The following is a 20,492-nucleotide window of genomic DNA, read 5'->3' as shown; positions in this document are numbered from 1 at the left end:
AATGCTCTGTTTCTCCCGCGTTGACATTCTTCCTCCTGTAAATATACCAGTCGTGATTCCCGACTTGCCGTAGATTTTAAAAAGTCTCTGAATTATTGATTTTCATTTCTTACCAGACTTCACGCCACTTTAGAATTCCAGTCGACGCCTGCTAGTTCACAAATATTTGTTTTTACGACAAAGCAATTTTTCTCACCAGCAACTAACTAACAGTTTCAAAAGTTGTTGCAAGGAAAACTCAGAATCCTTACAGTGCAGAAGGAGGCCATTCGGCCCCTCGAGTCTGCACCGACCACAATCCCACCCAGGCTCTATCCCCCATGACCTCATGCATTTACCCTAACTCGTTTCCCCTGACACTAAGAGGCAATTTAGCATGGCCAATCCACCTAACCCGCACAGAGCGGCACGGTAGCACAGTGGTTAGCACTGCTGCCTCACAGCTCCAGGGACCTGGGTTCGATTCCCGGCTTAGGTCACTGTCTGTGTGGAGTTTGCACATTCTCCTCGTGTCTGCGTGGGTTTCCTCCCACATTCCAAAGATGTGCAGGTTAGGTTGATTGGCCATGCTTAAATTGCCCCTCAGTGTCCTGACATGTGTAGGTTAGCGGGATTAGTGGGTAAAATATGTAGGGATATGGGGGTAGGGCCTGGGTGGGACTGTGGTCGGTGCAGACTCGATAGGCCGAAAGGCCTCTTTCTGTACTGTAGGGTTTCTATGATTTCTATGATCTTTGGACTGTAGGAGGAAACCGGAACACCTGGAGGAAATCCACGCAGACACGGGGAGAATGTGCAGACTCCACACAGACAGTGACCCAAGCCGGGAATCAAACCCAGGTCCCTGGCGCTGTGAGGCAACAGTGCTAACCAGTGCGCCACCGTGCTCGATTAAAAAAATAGTAACAAGTAAGTTTCCACAATAACGAAGCATAAATATTGTTTCAGGAAATGAGAACTGCTCATCAAAAGGTAAACTCACCATGGAACAGACTATGAGTAAGCATGTTTTTCAGGTAGGTATAGTAAGAAGTCTCACAACATCAGGTTAAAGTCCAGCAGGTTTATTTGGTAGCACGAGCACGAGATTTTGCAAGCCCAGGCAAGTCGTGGGGGTTACGGATAGTGTGACGTGAACCCAAGATCCCGGTTGAGGCTGTCCTCATGTGTGCGGAACTTGGCTATCAGTTTCTGCTCAGCGATTCTGCATTGTCGTGCGTCTTGAAGGCCGCCTTGGCGAATGCTTAACCGAAGATCAGAGGCTGAATGCCCATGACTGCTGAAGTGTTCCCCGACAGGAAGGGAACACTCCTGCTGGTGATTGTCAGGCGGTGTCCATTCATCCGTTGTCATAGTGTCTGCATTGTCTCGCCGATGTACCATGCCTCAGGACATCCTTTCCTGCCGCGCATCAGGTAGACAACGTTGGCCGAGTTGCAAGATTATGTACCATGTACCTGGTGGATTGTGTTCTCACGTGAGATGATAGCATGTGTCGATGATCCGGCACGTCTTGCAGAGGTTGCTGTGGCAGGGTTGTGTGGTGTCATGGTCACTAGTCTCCTGAAGGCTGGGTAGTTTGCTGCGGACAATGATCTGTTTGAGGTTGCGCGGTTATTTGCAAAATCTCTCTAACTGTCCTGGCTTGAGACAATACACACCTCTTTAACCTGTGCTTAACCCTCTCTCCACTCGCATTGTCTGTACCTTTAAGACTTGATTACCTGTTAAGATTTGCATTCCAACCATTATCTTGTAATTGAGTTTGTCTCTATATATGCCCTGTTTGTGAATCTAACTCCCACTCACCTGATGAAGGAGCAGCGCTCAGGAAGCTCGTCTACCAAATAAACCTGTTGGACTTTAACCTGGTGTTGAGAGACTTCTTACCGTGCCCACCCCAGTCCAACTCCGGCATCTCCACATCATTTCAGGTAGGTGACAGGGGATAGTAAAAATCTAATAATTTTAAAACCTACAATACACACTGCAATATCACATGTTTCTAGATTAAAAGCACACGTCTTGATACTGTACAGATCTGTACAGCGCTTTACAGATTAGCGAGACTTCCTGGGGGGAATTTTCCCATCCCGCCTGCCACGGGAATTGTAACAGGCTTGGGGGGCAGACCATGCAACGGTTTGTTGACCTCGGACGGGATTTTCCAGTTCTTGGGGCAAACGCAGCTGTTTCGATCATTACTGTGTGCTGAGTTCACTGGTCTCATTACTCAAGTAGGCCTCGGTGTCCCCAGGTTCAGGAAGGGATGAAAGGATTGGTTCCCATTCTTCATCAACATCCAGTTACCCTTGCTAAAAGGGGCATGGGTGTGTGGGTACTGAATGAGGGCAGCTTTGAGCCCCAGGTTGTACAGTTTGCCAAAACTCACTGTGTTTGCATTTGGATGGGATGCTAAGGGGCTACGGCGCTGGCTGAACTGTGGCAAAGTTCACTCACTGCTTTCGGATTAAAAGAAACTCTAGATAGAAGAAAACAAATACCTGAAGTACATCACAGTTACGAATGCACAAGTCAGCCCACAGTAAACTACCTGGATCCTCAAGCTTGCCCATGATTCAATATTTTGAGTCTTCTTGGGGTGGCACGGTGGCACAGTGGTTAGCACTGCTGCATCACAGCAACAGGGATTCGATTCCCAGCTTGGGTCATTGTCTGTGCAGTCTGCACGTTCTCCCCATGTCTGCGTGGGTTTACTCCGGGTGCTGTGGTTTCCTCCCACAGTCTGAAAGACATGCGGGTTAGGTGCATTGGCCATGCTAAATTTTCCCTCAGTGTACCCAAATGGGTGCCAGAGTGCGGCGACTAGGGGATTTTCACAGTAACTTCATTGCAGTGATAGCGTAAGCCTACTTGCGACACTAATAAATAAACTTCTACCAAAACTCCACTTTCCCATTCTATCGCCGGAATCTTGCTGCTGTTCATGGCAGTGGGATAGAAACATAAAGAATAGGAGCAGGAGTAGGCCATTCGGCCCTTCGAGCTTGCACCACCATTCAACATGATCAGTGTGTCCCACTCCCGCTTTCTCTCCATACCCCTTAATCTCTTTCACCACAAAGGCCACATTCAGCTCCCTCTTGAACATATCTAACGAATTGGCCCCAACAGCTTTCTGTGGTAGAGAATTCCACAGGTGCACAAATCTGAGTGAGAAAGATCTTCCTCATCTCAGTCCTGAATGACTTGCCCCTTATTCTTAGACTGTAACCCCTAGATCTGCACTTTCCCAATATCGGGAACATTCTTCCCGCATCTAGCCTGTCCAGTCCCATCGGAATTTTATATGTTTCTACGAGATCCCCTCTCATTCTTCTAAATTCCAGTGAGTACAAGCCCAATCGATCCAATCTCTCTCCATATATAAGTCCTGCCATTCCGGGAATCAGTCTGGTAAGGGGTGCGTTCAACAGGAAACCCATTGGTAACGATGGGAGCATAAGATCCTTCCGCCAGCGAGCGGCACGCCACCTCCCGCCACTGTGAAACACGCCACAGAAGAGGAGGAAAATCCCACCCCTCATCCATATTATCAGAATAACCCAAAAACTAGACCTTATACGTCAGTAAGAGTTTCCACTGATATCTGGCTGCAAATTGGGAGAAAACCAATGAGTAGATACAAAGAGGAATGAACATTTGATCACAAAGAAACACCAAATCCTTGACTTGTGGAAGGAAATCAAGGTTTTTAAACGCTACACCCAACACAACAGGAACAAGCAAAATAGGAAATGTAGTTTGATAATATTAAATGGGTAACCATGCAAAATGAGCTATCGCAACAAACAGCCTTTAGACCAAGAAGTCTTCTCAATTGCAGAAAAGCCAGCTCCTGTTGCTTGATGTGTGAAAGGGTCTGGCAATTGTGTTTTCTAACATGTAATAATAAACCTGTACAATCAAACTTGTCATGTCCCCAAGTGCTGTGAAGGCAGTGCAGACCTCTTAGCATTCCAAAGGCATGCAACTCGCATCAAGAGGCATCAGGGAAGTGTCTCCTGGCTTTATCATCATCAATAAATCACAAAAAATACATATTTATGCAGAAAAACATATTGCAATTGCAATGAATTGAGCAATGTCCATTCTAACTCAACTCTCTTCAATATATCTCTGCATACCTGCACCTTAAGGATGTGCAGGTTAGGTGGATTGGCTATGCTAAATTGACCCTCGTGATGGAGGGATTAACAGGGTAAATGTGTGGGGTTACAGGAATATGGCCTGGGTGGCATTGTGGTCGGTACAGACTTCATAGGCTGAATGGCCTCCTTCTGTACTGCAGGAATTCTATGGAATTCTTAACTCCTGTTGAGAAAACACAGCTACCAGCAACAGCCAGCATTCATTGTCCAACCCTAATTGCACTCGAGAAGGTAGAGTGGTGGTGAGCTGCCTTCCTGAGCCGCTGCAGTCCATGAGGTGTAGGTACACCCCCAGTGCTGTTAGGGAGGGAGTTCCAGAAGTTTGATTCAGTGACTGCGAAGGAGCAGAGATATATTTCCAAGTCAAGATGGTGTGCGACTTGGAGGGGAACCTCCGAGTGGTGATGTTCCGATGTGTCTGCTCTGCTACCCTTGTGCTTCTAGATGGGTTTGGAAGGTGTTCTCCAAGGCGCCTCGGTGAGCTCCTGCAGTGCAACTTGTAGATGGTACACATGGCTGCTACTGTGCGTCAGTGGTGGAGGGAGTGAATATTTGTGGGTAGGTTGCCAATCAAGTGGGGCTGCTTAGTCCAGGATAACGTCAAGCTTCTGCAGTGCTGTTGGTGCTATACCCATGCAGGAAAGTGGAGAGAATACCTTTACACTCTTGCCTTATGCTTTGTAGGTGGTGGAGACACTTTGGGGAGTCAGGAGGTGGTTTACCACCAATCATAGTTGGCCAAGAACCTTCAATGTACAATGGAATTCACAGCAGAAACTGAGAAAAGTGAACTGGACAGACCAACAGCTGATCCAAGTCAATGCAAGGATCATTTGCCTCAGCAGACAAATGTATACTTGCATATATCTCTTTGGATACCACTCCTTACACCAATCTGAGGTCCCTACCTGCTTCAAGAAGACGACCATCATCCCTGAGCCAAAGAAATGCCTGGCAGCGTGCCTTAATGCCTACCGCCCAGTGGCTCTGACATCCATCATTATGAAGTGCTTCAAAAGGATAGTCACGGCACGCATCACCTCTGGTGTCCCAAATTGCCTGGGTCCTCTACAGTCCGCCTATCGCCACAACAGGTCCACAGCTGACACCATCTCAGTGGTCCTACATGCAATCCTAGAACACCTGGATAACAAGGACACCTATGTCAAACTCCTTTTTATTGACTACAGCTCAGCTTTCAACCCCATTATCCCAACAAAACACATCTCCAAAATTTGTGGCTTAGGGCTCGGCTCCACCCTCTGTGACTGGATCCTCGACTTCCTAACCCACAGACAGCAATCAGTAAGGATAGACAATGACACCTCCTCACGATCATCCTCAACACCATATCAGCAGCTCACCCTCCACTTCAATGACTCAACCTCATCAGACTACAGACACCTACTGCAGATGTGGCTGCCTTGGATCACACTGGCATCCATGATCTCCCATGTACTGCAGCCACAATATATCATCTGCCCTGCCACCTTTGTTGCATTTTAATTAATTAATTTCTTAGTTTTAAAAAAATTAATGCATTGAATCTTGTTTGTGCTTATATTCTCATTATTTCAATTCTGAACTGGGATAGGACGAATAGGAAATACTCAATAGCCGATCACCTAAACTTTTCCCTGTGGTATCACATCTCAATTTTTGTTTCCAAATTTGATTGGCTCCTGATGGTGGCGAGGCCCGAGGTCTCATTGGAAAACTTGTCCCCTCCCTCTCGATCTTTATAGCCCCAAAGTCAGGTAGCACGGTAGCACAGTGGTTCTCACAGCACCCGGGATCCAGGTTCAATTCCGGCCTAGGGTGACTGTGTGGAGTTTGCACATTCACCCAAATCTGCGTGGGTTTCATCCGGGCGCTCTCGTTTCCTCCCACACTCCAAAGGTGTGCAGGTTAGGTGGATTGGCCATGCTAAATTGCCCCTTAGTATCCCAAGATGTGTAGATTCAGGGGATTAGTGGGGGAAATGTGCGTGGTTATGGGGATAGGGTGGGGAGGGGGGTCGGCCTGGTTAAGATGCTCTGTTGGAGAGTTGACGCAGACTCTATGGGCCGAATGGCCTCCTTCTGCACTGTCGGGATTCTATGAAAAGTCTCCTTGGAAATCTCGCTCTGACACTCTCGATCATTATTACCCCGAAGTCTCCTTGGATCTCTTGGTCTCTCCCTCTCAATCTTTATAGACCTAAAGTCACCTCGGAAATCTCGCTCTCTCTCATTCTCGATCATTGTAGCCTCAAAGTCTGCCCATTTCAAATCCCGACACATCTAGTCCCTGAATAAATCTGAATTTTTAAAGAGTCACTTTTCTTCCAACATACAATGGTCGCTGCGCTACCCTTTCGTAAAACAGGCCATGTCCAAATATCCTTCTATGTAAATACATTTCCCCCTCAGTCTCTAGTGTAATCATAGCTTGGTTTTAATTTTCAGTTTCCCACAGTTGCTCTTGGACAATTAAAGGTAAATCATGGGAGGTGGGGGAGGAATCTGTATCCCTGGTGATATGGACTGACCACGGGAGACAGTAGCCACAATGTTGTAGAGTCGAGGATGAGGCGACAAGGTCTGAATATTAGAGCCAGATTTTTCAGGAGTGAAGTTATCAAAATCTCTTGCATACAAAGGATGGTGGAAATTTCAAACTCTTTTCTGTTGGACAGCGGCCAACTGTTAGTTTTAAAACTGAATTTGATAGATTACTGTGCCACTAAAGGCACAGTAAGAAGTCTCACAATACCAGGTTAAAGTCCAACAGGTTTATTTGGTCACACAAGCTTTCAGTGCACTGCTCCTTCATCAGGTGATGAAGCAATACAACTCACCTGATGAAGGAGCAGCGCTCCGAAAGCTCGTGATTCCAAATAAACCTGTTGGACTTTAACCTGGTGCCGAGACTTCTTACTGTGCCCACCCCAGTCCAACGCCAGCATCTCCACCTCAGAGGCACTAGGGGATTTGTGGAAAGGGGTGGACATATCGAGATAGGTTGCAAATCAGCCATGAATCTCACTTAATGGCTCAAAGAGTTAATTGGCCTCCTCCCTTTCCCACATCTACTGGTTGATGTGATTCAAACAGCTTTATTCTCGGGGCAATGGGTCACGTAGATGCTAATCTTAAATGGAGTAAAGTACAGCATCAAATTTATTTTCCAGCAACACACTTGAACAGAACGTGGGTCGTTTATTATGATGCCTGGTTCCAAATCGTTGCTGTTAACAATAAAACTTCTCTCACCAACGTGGAAAGCAACGTGGCAACAGGTCTGATGGAAGGACTCTCAGATTCCAAAGGACATGAGAATCTTCAGAGAGAGATCATCGTCTTGCACATATGGACCAAATGTGGGAGATTGAAGACAGAATCATTGAAGCCAGCCTCTCCCCTCAGACTGACTTGAGAAAAATCGACCCACAGACACAAATCAAGTAGATGTCATGAAGTCTACGCAGTTGGTTGCAAGTAATCCCTGCCCGGATGCAGAGAAGGAGCAGCGCTCCGAAAGCTAATGGTATTTGCTACCAAATAAACCTGTTGGACTTTAACCTGGTGTTGTTAAAACTCTTACTGTGTTCACCCCAGTCCAACGCCGGCATCTCCACATCATGATGCAGAGATACCAACTGATGCACTATCTATTTTGCACATCTTAAGACTTGAGCTTTCTCATTGCAAAACTCCATGAATGGGTACTCGATAAGACAAAGTCCCGAATACCAAAGGGAAAACCAATATGCTACGGACAATAGGAACGTTTCGAAAAAAACACAAACACAAATTTGGCACATCATTTCTCACGTTGGGTTCTATCGCGAGTCCCGAGGCAGCAAGGTAGCACAGTGGTTAGCACTGCTGCTTCATAGTGCCAGGGGCCTGGGTTCGATTCCCGGCTTGGGTGACTATCTGTGTGGCGTTTGCACGTTCTCCCCGTGTCTGCGTGGGTTTCCTTCGGGTGCTCCGGTTTCCTCCCACATTCTGAAAGACATGCTGGTTAGGTGCATTTACCCAAACAGGCGCCGGGGTGTGGCGACTAGGGAAATTTCACAGTAACTTCATTGCAGTGTTAATGTAAGCCTTACTTGTGACTAATAAATAAACTTTAAGATCTCTGTCAGATTCTTTGAGCAATTAAGCATTTTTTTAAAAACTACTAATACTACACAATCTTGCACATAACTCAAGAAGAACATAGCTCCCTGGTGCCTCAGTTGTGATTGTACTGAATAGTGTGATACTGCACTGAGAAGACTATATCTACCAGCCCCACTCCGTGCTGAATTAGTAATATGAGTAATGTCAGTATCGTTAATGTCAGTCAATGTCAGTTAGGATTATATTCACTGGAATTTAGAAAAGTGAGAGAGGATCTCATAGAAACTTATAAAATTCTAACAGGGTTAGACAGGATAGATTCAGAAAGAATGTTCCCAATGGTGGGGAAGTCCAGAACAAGGGGTCATAGCTTGAGGATAAGGGGTAAACATTTTAGAATGAGGTGAGGAGAAATTTCTTCACCCAGAGGATGGTGAACGTGTGGAATTTACTGCCACAGAAAGTAGTTGAGGCCAAGAAGAAATTAGATATAGCTCTTAGGGCTAAAGGGATCAAGGGATATGGGAAGGAAGGGGGGATCAGGATATTGAATTTGATGATCAGCCATGAATGTCAGAGCAGGCTCAAAGGGCTGAATGGCCTACTCCTGCTTGTAGTTTCAATGTTTCTAAGGTAGTTGTAGGGGTGTTATTTTCAGTCTCTTTAGTCTTGAGGGAACAAAAACAGTTTTTAAAATTCTTTCATGGGATGTGGGCGTCGCAGGCTGGGCCAGCATTTGTTGCCCATCCCTAACTGTCCTTGAACTGAAAGCTAGGCCGTTTCAGAGGGCATTTAAGAGTCAAACACATTGCTGTGGATCTGGAGTCACATGTAAAACAGACCAGGTCAGGACAGCAGATTTCCTTCCCTGAAGGGCATTAGCTTTTTTAAAATTCATTTGTGGGAAATGGGCATCGCTGGCTGGCCAGCATTTATTGCCCTTCCCAGTTGCCCCTGGAGACAGTTGAGAGTCAACCACATTGCTGTGGCTCTGGAGTCGCATGTAGGCCAGACCAGGTAAGGACGGCAGATTTCCTTCCCTAAGGGACATTTGTGAACCAGATGGGTCTTTACGACAATCAACAATGGTTTCATGGTCTTCATTAGACTTTTAATTCCAGATGAATTCAAATTTCATTAGCTGCTGTAGCGGGATCCAAACTCACACTCCAAGAGCATAACTCTGGGCGTTTAGATTACTAGTCCAATGACAATACCACCATGCCACCACCTCCCCATCAGTCAATCCCATCTTTTGCTCCATGGTAGAGGGGGTACCTATATAACCATTGGACCTGATAAATTGATGGTGAGCTACCTGGTGGATTAGCGCACTGTTAATCCAACATACTGTGCTATAAAAGAACAGGTTGGACATTAACTACAGATTCCCTGTTAACCGTACCATCCAGGGGAAAGAGGGTGAGCTCATGGAGGCCAGTTATCACAAAACAGTGGGGAGGAATCACTCCATGCTCCTCAGATGGGGAATTTCAGTGGCTGCTCCAGAGAAATGCTAGCGATAGCCTGGGAGCAGCCAGCTATAGCTGAAAAACAACAAAGAAAATACAATACCTAAAACGCAAATATAAAATGGCGACATATGATAAACAGTTTAGAAGTTACAATCTAAATCTATCCTTTTCTTTCCAAATATATGAACAATCAAGTAGTTATATCATTGTAGCTAACTTATCCCTTCCCAGAAAAAAAATCACTTCAATATGGCATACGAAAGGCCTGCAAGGGAGCATTTTGAACTTTCAAACTACTGTCAGTACATGTGGCAAAATCATCTAGTGTATGGAAAAACAGCGACAGAGCGTTAAGGAGCAGGAAAGGATGGCATTAGTCCAAATACTGACTATCCCAATATTACACACTGCTAGCTTTGTATACATTGTAAATTCTAAAAACCCATCGAAGTCACATCCATTTAGCTTTTGCAAGATTAATAAGTTGACTTAATTTTCAGACCCTTCATTATAAAATCCCCAAGTTCGCCGTGTGCACTTGTGTTCAATTCAAAATCCCACAACAATCCAACTCCAATCTTCACCAAAGTTTAAAAAAATCTGAAAACCTGCCTTTTCTTAGCTTTAAATCAATGATGTCGAGTTCAGCTGTTCTGTGTTTGATTATGTGAATCTGTTTACTATTCATGCTCGTTGTGCTCGATTGGTTACAGCTGGGCACGGACTCGCTGAAAAGTAAACAAAGCTGCGGAGAGAGCTGGAAGGCAGAGCTAAAGCGTGGAGTAGACATTTTGAAGTACTGCGACTAAAATTCCTACATACATGGAAACGAGTGTCATCGCCGTGTAGCTCTGAGAGAAGTAAAATATATAACATGGAATTATACAATCCCAACAGTGCAGAGAGAGGCCATTCAGCCCACCATGCCTGCACTGACCACAATCCCACCCCAGGCCCTATACCCATAACCTCACGTATTTACCCTGCTAATCCCCCTGGGACAATTTAGCATGCCCAATCAACCCAACCTGCGCATCTTTTGAGTTAAGGAGGTAACCGGAGCACCCGGAGGAAACCCACGAAGACTCAAGGAAAAAGTGCAGACACCACACGGGCAGTGACCCAAGGCCAGAATCGAACCCGGGTCCCTGGCGCGGCGAGGCAGCAGTGCTACTGTGCTACAAATTGCACTTCTTTCCACCGAGCCACACCTTTAAATGAGGTAATCAGATCAAACTATTTCATCTTGTGAAATGAAAAATGTCTTCTAAATTTCACAGAAAGAAACTACAAGTAAATCTTTCAAGTGTACTTAATTAATTATATAGTACAGATCTAACGTAGGATTAATCAAAGCATCCGTTCAAAGTTTTTTATTTAAACCAATCTGAAATTCACAATTACCCCAGTACATAACCAAGATAACAATGAATTGAACAACCCTTGCTCACAGTTAAAGAAGTCGCCATAATCCCAGATGACCATAGGCTGTGAGTGGTGATGATTTAACCAGATGATCACCACCCCTCAGGGGAGGGGCAAGGTTGAGAAGGCGGGGCCTTTGTGAATAACCTCAGCCGGCACGGGAATTGAACCCACGGTGTCGCTCTGCGTCACTAACCAGCTGTCCAACCAACTGAGCTACACCACCCGCCCCCCTCTTACTAATATAAGCAGTTGTGAAGCTTATTCTAAGAGTGAATTAGTGCATTAGTTGAATTAGTTGCATTCAATGGCAACAAATTAAGATATTTAATGAATATGTGAACAATTTATTATCTTAGTCTGTATTTTATTCTTAGAACAATTGAAAAATCATGCAATTCGCTAGTGTTTTGGACAAGTCAATCTCGTAAAGAATATCCCGTTTCTGATTGTAAGGGGCCTACATTTGTTTTAGTCAATCTTTTTCTCTTTACATATCTATGGAAAATTTTAGTCAATTTTGATGTTCCCCGCTAGCTTACATTCTGTGCTAGGACTCCAACTGTTCACATTATATATTAATGATTTGGGAGAGAGAACTCAATGTATTATCTCCAAACTTGCAGATGATACAAAGTTAGGTGTTAGGAGGATGCAGAGATGCCTCAGCGCGATTTGGACAGGCTGAGTGTGTGGGTATCTGCATGGCAGATGCAGTATAATGTGGATAAATGTGAGGTTATCCACTTTGGTAGCAATAAGAAGACGACAGATTATTACTTAAATGGCTGTAAATTGAGAGAGACGGATACTCAATGAAACCTTGAGTCCTCATGCATCGGCCGCTGAAAGTAAGCATGCTGGTTTTAAAGTTTATTTATTAGTGTCACAAGTAGCCTCCCCCACCGGCAGCCCCATTCTTCCCATATCTGCATGGATTTCCTCCAGGTGCTCCGGTTTCCTCCTAGAGTCCAAAGGTGTTTGGATTGGCCATGCGAAATTGCCCCTCAGTGGGATTAGCAGGGCAGATATGTGGCATTACGGGGATAGGGCCTGGTTGGGATTGTTGTCAGTGTAGGCTTAATGGGCTGAAAGGCCTCCTTCTGTGACTCTCGGGGGTTAATTTTCCTGTCCTGCCTGCCATGGGAATCATAGCGGGCGGAGGAGGGGCAAACCATGCAAAAGTCCATTGACCTTGGGCGGGATTTTCCGAGCGTGGCCGGAAACTCCCACCCTATAAGCCTACGTGATTAATAACGTAAAAGATTTCCAACAAGGATGGAAAAAGTTCCAGCATAAGCATGCATTAGGATGTTCTCTCAAGTTCTCCTTGCAGAATGTTTTCCACAACCACACACTTTATGGATGGATAGAATTGTGCAATCTTCCTTATTTAGACTGAACAGCAGTAATTCACATCCATACATTGCCTCAAAACAGGTTACTGCAATTCCCAAAGCCCTTAAATCAAAGCTATAGATGCTGGGTCTTTTGATCCTCACTGAAGCCTCCCTTCAACCCCTCCTCAAATTCAACTCCCGCCCTCAAGATCCTCCAGCCAGTGGTACCCATCCCCCAACCACGTTCCGCCCCTTTGTGTTCTTTGGCGTGCAGCACAGAGGGAAAATATCGGGAACAATTCAGGCAAAAAGATAAACAGCTTTTGTGGCTTAAGATCTAAACTCACTGGCGGGCAACAAAAAAATTCAGCTTGGGAAAATAAACATCTTCAGATGTAGACGTGGCTGTGCCACACCAGTCCACGCGCCCAAACCCTTCAGGTAGTAACAAGCCATGTCGGTGCCTTTCCCAATACACAAAGTGCTTAGATTGGAAATTTCAGTATTTTGTATTTTTAATCAAGATTTACCATTTGTTTAAATGAGTGAACTCAGCAACCTGAACACAAAAGTGTTTTGTTTGAATATTTTGAATATAAGAACAAGAGATACAAACAATGATTTTTTTTCTTTGAGTCTTTCGCAGGATGTGAGGAAAGGCCAACATTTTTTGCCCTTGGGAAGGTCCCGCCTAAATTTAACTTACTCTCTTTCAGTCCTCGACACACCGATCTCTAACCAGCACGTCAGTCGGATTGTGGGAGGAAACTCACGCAGATGCGGGGAGAACGTGCAGACTCCGCACAGACAGTGACCCAAGCCTGGAATCGAACCCAGGTCCCTGGCGCTGTGAGGCAGCAGTGCTAACCATTGAGCTACTGTGCCGCTCTCAGTAAGATAACCCCTTCGTGCTAGGAATCGGCCGAATGAAACTTCTCTGAATTGCCTCCAATGCAAGTACATCCATCCTTAGGTAAGGAGATCAAAACTGTACAAAGTACTCCAGGTGTGGTCTCACCAACGCCCTGTAGATTATAGCAAGACGTCCTTACTTTTATATTCCAACACCCTTGCAATAAAGGCCAACATTCCATTTGCCTTCACGATAATTTGCTGTATGTTAACATCCTGTGATTCATCTACAAGTCGTCCAAAGATGTGCGTGTTATGTTGATTGGCCATGCTAAATTGTCCCTTAGTGTCCCGAGATGCGGAGATTAAAGAGATTAGCGGGGTAAATATGTGGGATTGCGGGGATAGGGCCTGGGCGGGATTGTTGTTGGTGCAGACCCGATGGGCTGAATGGCCTCCTTCTGCACTGTATGGATTCTATGATTCTATGAAGTATGCTCAAATCCCTCTGGTTTGCGGCACTCTGCACTCACTCACTATTTAAATAATAATCTGCTTTTCTATTTTTTCTATTCTCCCCTCCTCCACCCCGTACAACTTGCTTTTTGACTTTCACATTGGTCTGACTCCAATAGGCAGTGGGAGTTATCTCTCTAGATTGTTCTTTCTGCATTTTTATCTCAGTAATTCCATGTAACGTCTTGGAAGTGTCAGAAGTGTCAACGTCCATGACTCTCAGTACTCTGCTGGGTGCCAAATGATAAGCTTATTGCACACATGGTCATTTCACTAGACTCAAAGGGCAGAACTTTCCCAGCCCCTTTGAGGCAGCGACTTCAGCGGGAGCAGAAGAACTCATTGGTGGATATGGCCGGAAAATTCCAGTCAATGAATCGATGTCTGTATCTGCTTCCACCACCACCATGTTATTTCACATACACCAGCCTAACTAATTAGTATCAAAAACATGTCTTATTTTTCTTTCCTCATGCAGCTAATGTTTACCCAGCAATGGGGATACTTCAGTTGCAAGCAATAAAAGAACTAACTTCAGAAAGAAAATCAAAAAAAAAGTTTTAATAAAGAAACTTCATTACTCCAACACTTTGGGCCACACCCTGGGCCACACAAGCTCCCCACAATTTCCACCTCCTTTTTATTTATACCGGGTCAGCTGACCACCACATCATTTTACCATTGGTTATATTGTCTACCGGGTCAGCTGGTCAGCATGTTACCATTGGTTACACTATAACAGATCCAGTGTTATCATTGGTTACTGTATAACAGATCTAATGTTATCATTGGTTACATTATAACTGATCCAATGTTATCATTGGTTACATTATAACAGGTCCAATGTTATCATTGGTTACATTCTAACAGCTAATAATAGTTTATTTTCCTCTCCCTGTACCATTACCTGGTTCTGGGGTGTCCAGCATCTATCCTTAGCCCGCTTTCTCAACCGTGTGCTTGCCGGAATTTTACTGCCTCACCCACTCGAGGCTCATAAGATCCTGCCCAAGGCCAATGGGGAATGCCATTTTGCGAGCCTCGGCCGCCCCGATTCCGGAGCGGGCGTGCCAGTAAAATTCAATCAGCTGTCCTTGACAACATCGTTCTTCATCAAGTAGGAACCCAGCTTGTCAGCCCTCCACTCTCTCAGTTTGGCATCCAGTCTTCAAACAATCACATCAGCCACCACAGGGACTGCAATGGCTCAAGGGCAATTAGGGATGAGCAATGAATGTTGGACTAGCCAGCAATGCCCACATCCTATTAAAAATGGCCATAGAATTACAGCTATTAGTGAAGATAGGAATTCGGAGCAGGAAAAGGCCACTAGGCCTTTTGGGCCTGCTCTCCCTTTCAATAAGATTATGGCTGATCTGATTGCAACCTCATTTCAACATTCCCACTTACCCCCGGTAGCCTTTCACCTCCTTGCTTCCCAAGAATCTACCTAGCTCTGCCTTAATATACAAAAATTATTCCTTCTCGCTGCTTTTCAAAAGGAAATTCCAAAGACTGACTACCTGGAAGGAAGCATTTCTCCTCACCTGTCTTAAATAAGTGATCCCTTATTTTTAAGCAGTATCCCTCAGTTCTAGATTCTCCCACAGGAAAAACATCCTCTCCACATCCACCTTGCCAAGATGCCTCAGGATCTTACATGTCTCAGTCTAGCCACCTCTTAGTCTTCTAAAATCCACCGGATACGATCCTTGTCTATCTAGCCTTTCCTCATAGGACAACCGTCTCATTAATTAAGTAAACCTTCTCGGAACTGTTCCTAACACATTTACATCCTTCCTTAAGTAAGGAGACCAGTACTGTACACAACACTTCAGATGTGGTCTCACCAATACCCTGTACCATTGAAGTATAACATCCTTACTTTTGTAATCAATTCCTCTCACAATAAACGATAACATTCTATTGGCTTTCCCAATTACTTGCTGTACCTGCACACTAGCCTTTTGTGATTCATGCACTAGGACACCCAGAACATTCTGCAACCTCTCATCAATTAAATGCTTCTTTATTATTCTTCCAACCAAAATGAACTATTTAAAATTTCCCCACATTATACTCCATTTGCCAGATCTTTGCTCTCTTAGCTAACCTATCCATGTCCCTTCCTCGCCTCCTTATGCCCTCGTCACAATTTACTTTCCCACCTATCTTTGTATCATCAGCAAATTTAGCAACCGTACCTTCAGTCCCATAGGACAGCACAGTGGTTAGCACTGCTGCCTCACAGCGTCAGGGACCTGGGTTCAATTCCCGGCTTGGGTCACTGTCTGCGTGGAGTTTACACGCCCCCCGTGTCTGCGTGGGTTTCCTCCGGGTGCTCCAGTTTCCTCCCACAAGTTCGAAAGAAGTGCTGGTTAGATGCATTGGCTGTGCTAAATTCTCCCTCAGTGTATCCAAACAGGCGTTGGAGTGTGGTGACTAGGGGATTTTCACAGTAACTTTACTGCAGTGTTAATGTAAGCCTGCTTGTGACTAATAAGTAAACTTTAAACTTCAGCCAAGCTACTTAGATAAATTGTAAAAAGTTGGGGCCTCAGCATTAATTCCTGTTGCACATCATGCATATCCTGCAACCAGAAAATGACCCATTTACAGCTATACTCTGTTCCTGTTAACCAGCCAATCTTCTATCTATGACAATTTCTTAACCCCCTATACCACGAACCTTTATTTTCCACAATAACCTTCAATGTGGCACCTTTTCATAAAGCTTCTGAAAATCTAAGTATAGTACATTCACCAGTTGCCCTTTATCCACAGCACATGTTACTTCATGCTAAACATGAGATGTACGAGGCAGTCCAAAGATGTGCGGGTTAGGTTGATTGGCCAGGTTAAAAAAATTGCCCCTTAGAGTCCTGGGATGTGTAGGTTAGAGGGATTAGCGGGTAAAATATGTGGGGGTAGGGCCTGGGTGGGATTGTGGTCGGTGCAGACTCGATGGGCCGAATGGCCTCCTTCTGCACTGTAGGGTTTCTATGATTTCTATGATAATGATTTCTCTTTCACAAAACCAGGTTGACTCTGCCTGATTAACTTGAAATTATCCAAGTGCCCAGCTATAACATCTTTAATAATGACTTCTAACATTTTCCCCATGACAGATGTTAAGCTAATTGGTCTACACTTTCATTTTCACTTTCTGTCTCGCTCCCTTTTTGAATAAAGGAGTTACATTCATTATTTTCTAATCCAATGAAACCTTCCCCAATCCAGGGAATTTTGGAAAATTAAAACCAAGGCGTCAACTATCTCACTATCCACTTCTTGCAACACCTAGGAACCTGGGACCTGTTCAACCACAGTTCCAACAATTTGCTCAGTACCACTTCCCTGGTGATTGTAATCACCACTATTGTTCTCACTAAAAAGACAAAGGTTGAGGGGCGACCTGATAGAAGTCTACAAGACTATGAGGGGCATGGGCAGAGTGGATAGATTGAAGCTTTTCCCCAGGGTTGAAGAGTCAATTATACTAGGGGGCATAGGTTTAAGGTGCGAGGGGCAAGATTTAAAGGAGATGTACGAGGCAGATTCTTTACATAGAAGGTGGTGGGTGCCTGGAACTCGCTGCTGGGGGAGGTAGTGGAAGCAGATACGATAGTGACTTTTAAGGGGCATCTTGACAAATACATGAATAGTATGGAAATAGAGGGATATGGTCCCTGGAACAGTAGGGAGTTTTAGTTCAGTCGGGCAGCATGGTTGGTGCAGGCTTGGAAGGCCGAAGGGCCTGTTCCTGTGCTGTAATTTTCTTTGTTCTCTGTACATTAATCTGAAGGTTGACTGGTTGAAGAGAAATACTGTTGTTTACCCAATTTACAAACATCACAAATCCCTGGTAAAAGATGCTACATGGAAACAGGTTTTCCCACAAACCCACAGGTTATTGGGAATCGGTGCTGAAAACCCAGTCAGCAGTTGCAACTTCCACACCCTTGCCATGGATCCCATCCCACTCGTGGTCACTATCACACGCTAAACCAAACCAATCACTATCCCAATGTCATGTTCAGCCCTGAGCAAAGATTTCAACCTTGGTCCTCTCCATCGCAGTGATTGCCTACTTCCCCACCTCCCATTTGCACCCATCTCAGCCCATTCTTTATTGAAAACTTCATTCTGGTGTCAGTTGCCTTCAGGTTCTAACGCAATCTTCTCTTGGCTAAACCTCCATCTTCCACCCTCTGTCTTGCACCAAGACCTTCTCAAATACATCAGTTTCCAATTCCTAAATACCTCAGGGGCAATTCTCCCAGCATGCTGTGCTGCTCTAGCAGCGCAACGGGCCGGGAGACATCAGCAGAGGCCATTTTTTGGAGTCATCAGCTCCACACCGGATATCAACGCGGAGCTGATTTAAATATTTAAATTCGATTTTCAATTTCATTGGCGGGCCTGGGACTGAAGTCTACGGGTCCCCTAGCATCTCCCCCCCGCCAGGAGTGGTTCACCCCAGCAGGGTTTACTCTTGCTCACCACTAATGGGGAACAGGTGGCCAACCCCGCTGGAGGGGACAGAGGCCATGGAGGCACTCCCAGGATTAACCACGGTAAATTGTCCCTTAGTGTCAGGGGGACAAACAGGGTAAATATGTGGGATTATGGGGATAGGTCTTGGGTGGGATTGTGGTCGGTGCAGACTCGATGGGCTGAATGGCCTCCTTCTGCACTGTAGGGATTCTATGATTTCTGACTGCTCATCTCCGCAGGAACTCCAGTCAACAGCAAGGACAACTTCTCCATCAAATCTGATCTCATCTACTGGAGGTCTTCCCTGTAAACATCCATGTATAGCAGACGGAAATGAGGGTGTCTACCTGCCTGCCAGAGCCGAGGACAAGCTGTTTAACTTGGCAAGACCGCGTGTGCCAAGACCAAATTGCATAATGTCCCAGTTTGCGAGTTGCTGTATGCTGATGACACCACGCTGGCATCCCCCCCTGAAGTTCCCTTGCAGCAGCTTGCAGACTGGTTCTCCTGGCCCTGTGAGACGCTTGGGCTGACAATCAGAGACGGGAAGACCAAAAGATAAAGGACCAGGACATGGAGACTTCACCTTCCATCAGACAGGGGGAGTCACCAGAAAAGGATAGGGAAATGGGAACACTAGCTGACTTCCCAATTCTTGGGCTCAACCAGACGGGTTTTCAGCCCTGTTTTGAACAGTGACACAGAGTCCCAAAAGATTTCAATAAAGAAAATAAAAATCCAGTGAAGTCCAGCCCTTCATTCTGGCTTCCTGACAGAACTTGGCAACCAGACACCAGCATGTGATATTTATCTAATTATTTGTTTCCAGTGGAGACAGAAAGACACGCTGCCTCAAATGATTCAATGCTAAATTTAGAGCGATGGTCGCTTCCGCACCTACCGAGTCTGTAAATTTTGAGATATCCATGATTCATAAGCCGCACAAAACAATAGATTTTCTTCTGTGGCTTTTAGCACGCAGAAATCACATTACCAAATGAATTACACATGCCTCAAAATTTTCCAAAGCTACATCATTCAACAGGATTTTGTGTAAAGGGGCCTAAGGGGACCTCTGGGGCACATCCAAAAATTACTTGACAAAAGTCTTCAAACATTGCTGTATTGAAAGTAGTCTTTCATCCAATGATCAGATGGCACTGACCCAAAATAGTCCACATAAAGTGTCATCTGTATGTCTTAAATTCATTGAAACACGCTGATCTATCCATAGCAAAGTATAACTTGGCCTCAAGTCTGCTGTTGTGTCCTCACACACTATTGACAGAGCTGAAGTGTGCAGACATAGGAGTGGATGGTTCATTTGTTATATATTCTACACACTTGAGCCATTCTAGACACATAACTCAGGCCTCGCCACACTGAATTATAGTTTTTAATCATTGCTGATATTGGACCAACTCAATGTTTACTACTGCGCCGCTGTAACTGTGCCAAATGTCATCCCTGCAGGGATGTTTCCGTAACATACACCATTAAAGAGATTGCAACATCTTCACAATCATCGCCGCAACACAAATGGTGAAAGGTGCAGGACAATGTCCCTGCCACATTTGTAGACGGGCTATGATGTTATAATTTTCCTTCTCTTAGCACATTGCAAAGAAGCACAGTTGGGAGTTTGGCTGCGCATAAAAATAGTTCAGTCACAAATGCTTTTTCTACAGAGCATCTTCGTTACAGACTAGATTTGATCACACACAGCAAAACCCCTTTGCCCGCACTTCATCCAGACTGCCAACCGCAGCTTGGTAAAACCTCCAAGTCACAACTGAACCCTATATACTGAAAGGAAGATAGGAGCACCAGCATAGAAGCCTAACTAATTCAGAAGGTCTGAAGATCAATGCCCCTCCACTCTTTAACACCAGGGGCACGATTTTCCCATCCCGCTGCGCTGGTTCAGTAGCATAATGGGACGGGAAATTTGAACAGAAAGCAAAAAATCAGAATCGCGTCCGGCCGGTCGCAATCCCCCCAGGCCATTTTTATTGACGTAATCAGCCTCACGCCCGGGCTCACTTAGCTCTCCGACCTCATCGGCAGAGGCCCTCACCATTGAGGATTACAGTTGGTCCCCACCAA

General features: G+C 45.2%; 1 long non-coding RNA gene across 1 annotated transcript; it reads left to right on the top strand.

Moving 5' to 3' along the window:
• The first annotated feature begins 10,451 nt into the window (after positions 1–10,451).
• Positions 10,452–19,176, top strand: LOC144511047 (uncharacterized). Its single transcript, XR_013500735.1, has 3 exons — positions 10,452–10,616; positions 13,238–13,494; positions 18,626–19,176. It is a non-coding gene; the product is annotated as an uncharacterized LOC144511047 (long non-coding RNA).
• The last annotated feature ends 1,316 nt before the right edge of the window (positions 19,177–20,492 follow it).

The sequence above is a fragment of the Mustelus asterias genome, chromosome 24 (assembly GCF_964213995.1).
Source record: "Mustelus asterias chromosome 24, sMusAst1.hap1.1, whole genome shotgun sequence".
Taxonomy (NCBI): domain Eukaryota; kingdom Metazoa; phylum Chordata; class Chondrichthyes; order Carcharhiniformes; family Triakidae; genus Mustelus; species Mustelus asterias.
Note: the sequence above shows the minus strand (reverse complement) of the source record. Positions and strands in the feature narration are given on the sequence as shown.